Raw genomic sequence first — 4,904 nt, 5'->3', positions numbered from 1 at the left:
TTCCTGTCATTGCGTTGCGGGAACGCTAGGGGGAGCAAAGAAATTATTAGTACTAGTCACGAGGAAAGCGCGCAGCAGTAGGACAGAAGAGGGCGCTCTTTCTACTCCCAGGCTGTGTGTGACTGTGAAGCTTCCAGCAATGGCTGCCCTTGCACTGCTGCTTTGCCATAGTCGGACATAAGGCTCCAGAGCAGCGTTTATTTCCTAAAAAATCTTATATTTGGACTATTGGGCAGACCCCGATCCATGCTCATTTACCATGTATTTCCCCCATGGCAGGAGATGTCGCTTCCCAATATGAAATCCGGCTCTCTGTGTCTGTAAGGCCGTGTTCACACGGTGCATAAGTATTGTGGTTTTGTTTTCTGCAGACGTCCGCACCAAACTACGTTATAACAATATTCTCTTATTTTTTTTCTGCATTTTTTTGCCTTTTTCCCCACTGATGTGATGCGTTTTTGGTGCACATGTGAAGGCATTTTTCTTTTTTTTCTAATGCAGAAAAGCTTTGATTCTGCATTTAAAAAAGTAACTGCAGTTTTTTTTACATGCATGTTTTTAGGCTCCAGAGGGAAAAACCAACCCACGTGGTTGAGCAGCGTCTGTAGAGCACAGGTGGCGCAGTTTTCATGAAATCACATCCACTTTGGACCGTTAAACGCAGCAGAATATCTGTGCAAAGAAAAAGCAGAAAATACAGAGTATTTACACTACATGTGAACATGGCCTAAATGTCTCAGGAAAGTGGATGTGACGCCATGAAATCTCCCCAATCGGTGCAGCTGTACTCTGGGGTTTTGGTGCTTTTCTCTATTGGCTTCCATGTGGAGCCTGAAAAAACACAAGGGGAAAAAAAAACCAAAACAGCTGCATTTTGAAGTGGTATCAAAGCTTGTCTGTACTATTAAAAATGCATTAAAGAACACGTTTTCACATCTACACCGAAAAAACAAAACATGGGGGGGAAACATTGCAAACGTGCAATAATCAGAGAAGATTGTTATTGTGTGGTGTTGACACCTGCAGAAAACATGCACGAAAACAGTAGAAAAAATGCAGCATTTTCACTTCTTGTGAACACGGCCTTAGTGTTACACTTTTATTATTGGGTTTAATAGAGAAAAATATCGATGACGCCATTTTTGACGCCACTTACCGATCCCGGTAAATAATCTGATCGCTGTGTTGTGCTGGCCGTTACGATTACAGGGACACAAATATGTTTGTGTTATTTGCTGTTTTGTGATGTTTATTATTTTTGTAAAAAGCAAATTAAAAATGACACTATTGTAATGAGGAAATATCAGAGGGGCATTGGCAGTGAGGGACATTCAGAAGACACCCAAGACGGTAGGGCGTAGAATCCAATGTAAGAGTGTCAGCTGTTTGTCAGACAGTTGGGACTAGAGATGAATAGATCAATTTGTGGGACTCCTCCAGGGTGCAGGTCACTGGTACCGGGCGGCTGGAAGGGAGGCCGTGAATCTCTAACCTTCCGGTGTGGCTTTTGATTAGCCAGAGCTGGCGTGATGTCATCTGTACGGCCTGTATGTGCGCACGTTGCGGATTTGCTTTTGTAAAATTCTGCGTGGATTCTTTCTCTCTTGGCAGAAAAAAACAGTAGCAAATCCGCACGGTTTTGATGGTACATACAGTACAGACCAAAAGTTTGGACACACCTCATTCAAAAAGTTTTCTTTATTTTCATGACTATGAAAATTGTATATTCACTCTGAAGGCATCAAAACTTAGCTGCTTTTTTCTTGCCATAATACAAAAAACAGTCTATTCAGTAGGACTATCAGCTGTGTATCCACCAGACTTCTGCACAACACAACTGATGGTCCCAACCCCATTTATAAGGCAAGAAATCTCAATAAACCTGACAGGGCACACCTGTGAAGTGAAAACCATTTCCGGTGACTACCTCTTGAAGCTCATCAAGAGAATGCCAAGAATGTGCAAAGCAGTAATCAAAGCAAAAGGCGGCTACTTTGAAGAACCTAGAATATAAGACATATTTTCAGTTGTTTCACACTTTTTTTGTTAATTATATAATTCCACATGTGTTAATTCATAGTTTTGATGCCTTCAGAGTGAATATACAATTTTCATAGTCATGAAAATAAAGAAAACTTTTTGAATGAGAAGGTGTGTCCAAACTTTTGGTCTGTACTGTATGGTTGATATCCATGTCCACTCCTGAGGTCTTATGTGTGAAGTGTGAACTGAATACCAATGACCTTGCTGATAGTCAACATCTGCCCTCTTCTGCTCACAAATCCTTCCAAACATCTGCAGTGTAGAGTTCCAATGCATGGGGACATCACACACCAGTCCGTGAGCCGGAAGCTGCAAACACTGCTGAAGCACGGCAAGCGTTGTGGAAGCTGTAGCTGATTTTCTAAAATGGACACACATGCGACATACTTTGACAAGCAGATCCGGCAGCTCTGGGTAGGTTTTGAGAAACCTCTGAACCACGAGGTTAAGAACATGAGCTAGGCATGGTGCGTGTATGAGTTTGCCTCGCCTCAGAGCCGCCACCAGGTTCCAGCCATTGTCACACACGACCATGCCTGGCTGTAGGTTCAGCGGTGTCAGCCACAGATCTGCCTGCTCTTTCAGAGCTGTCCACAACTCTTCAGCATTGTGCCGTTTGTTACCTAAGCATATCAGCTTCAGCACAGCCTGTTGTCTCTCGGCTGAAGCAGTGCTTCCAGCTTGTGATTGATGTGGTCATTTCAGAGATGTAGGCTGAAGAGGATGAGGTGCAGGAGCTGTAGACTGTGGGGGCAACCCTGATTGATCTAGGGCTTGCAATCCTCAACGTCGGGAGGACATGTTCCATGCTAAGGGCTGACTGGGTCCCGGCTTCCACTATGTTAACCCAGTGTGCCGTCAGCGAGATGTACCGTCTCTGCCCACAAGCACTTGTCCATGTGTCTGTAATTAGGTGGACTTTCCCAGTAACTGCATTGTTGACGGCACGGCTAATATTGTGGGACACATGCTTGTGTAATGCCCGGGATGGTACACACCCGGAGAAAGAGTGGCGGCTGGGGACCGAGTACCTTGGGACGGCCTCGCCATCAGGTTGCGGAAAGCTTCCGTCTCCACAAGCTTGAAAGGCAACATTTTGACCGCAAGTAGACGAGAAATATGAGGATTGAGTACTGTGGTCTGTGGGGCATTGGCTGCATATTTGTGCTTGCGTTCCAAGGACTGGAGTATGGACAACTGAACGCTACACTGGGACAAGGATGTGGATGTGTTTGATGATGGTGCTAGTTGAGTGTGTGCAACGACAGGTGCAGGGCAGGAGACATCTTTGCATGCACCATGGACAGGGGATTGGCTTGCACGCACAACAGCGGAAGAAGCAGTGGTGTCACCCGCAGACACTGTTCCTGGGGTTCAGCCCACAAAGTCGGGTGCTTTGCTGCCATGTGACTGATCACGCTGGTGGTGGACAGGCTGGTAGTTTTGCTACCCCTGCTGATGCTGGCCTGGCCGGTGGTGCAAATGGCCTTTTTGGGGCTATCGGCAGAGTCTTTAATAAACAACCAGACTCGGGATGACCTAACAGTTGGACTAGCAGCCTCCGTTGTATTGGTGTTATGGGGAGTGGTTGCCTGCCTTCTGTCAACGGCCAGCACACTGCTTCCTGCCTGTTGGGGTGCTACGACTCCCTACCTGTTATGAACACCGGAGGAGGAAAAAACAAAAATGCAAGCTAAGTCCAGAAAACCGGAGAGGTTGGTAGCTAGCGGATTGCAGACCCCTGATCCTATTCACAACAACTAACAGTAGCCGTGGAGCATTTTGTATAAAAGTCCAGCTCACCCACGTCTGACCTCACCGCACCTCAGACTCGGATCCGGCCCTGCCCTGGCCGCACAGCAATAATAAAAGAAGAAGCGATCCAGCTGAGTGCTCTGGTGATTTATTGAATGCTGTTCAGACAACAGAACGTTGTTAACGCGTTTCTGGCTAAACGCCCTTAATCATAACCAATCGTTATGATTAAGGGCGTTTAGCCAGAAACGCGTTAACAACGTTCTGTTGTCTGAACAGCATTCAATAAATCACCAGAGCACTCAGCTGGATCGCTTCTTTTATTATAGCCGTGGAGCATTCCTACGGTGGTCCTAGACGCCTCGTCACAGCCGGAGAGCTACATAAGCCTAAAGAAAGGGGAAATCTAAACTGCCCCAGAGCAGACCCCAAAGCAATAGATAGCCCCCAACATGTATTGTCGGTGAAAACAGATGAAAACACAAACACAGACAGAAAGACAGGCAGAGCAAACGATGGGGCCCAACTAACTAGATAGGACAGGACAGAAAAGATGCTGGCTGCAATCCGCAAAAACCCTAGCAAAAATGTTCCAACACGTCTGATAGGAAAAACGGCCCTGAAGTCACTCGACTTCAAAATCCCTATATCAGCACTCCGATATATTCCGAAGACAGAGAAAAAGAGATTAAACCGATCAGGGACAAAATGGAAATTCAGCAAAGCCCCAGCCGGGGCAGCTGAACACAAAACTAAGCAAATTAGACAAAATCTCATGGAACAATAACAGAGCAAAACTTAGCTTTAGAAGACAGGAACTGAACTGGAAGCCATAGCTCAGAACAGAGAAATCACCAGCAACCCTACAGGGCGTCGGCTGCCTTATATCCACTCAGAGATTCCTGATGTCCAATCGCAATCCACCTGTTCAGGTGACAGGTCTCTCCCATCCAAATCAGTTTCACCACCTCCTTTCACCAGCAGAGGGAGTTCATCGGACATCAAAGGTGAACGAGAAAATAAGCTCACAACAGTACCTCCCCCTTGAGGAGGGGTCACTGAACCCTCATCCACGCCACCAGGCCGATCAGGATGGGCCCGATGAA

This window comes from Dendrobates tinctorius, unplaced genomic scaffold, assembly GCF_039654945.1.
Source record: "Dendrobates tinctorius isolate UK_male_01 unplaced genomic scaffold, ASM3965494v1 ptg000011l, whole genome shotgun sequence".
Lineage (NCBI taxonomy): Eukaryota > Metazoa > Chordata > Amphibia > Anura > Dendrobatidae > Dendrobates > Dendrobates tinctorius.
Note: the sequence above shows the minus strand (reverse complement) of the source record.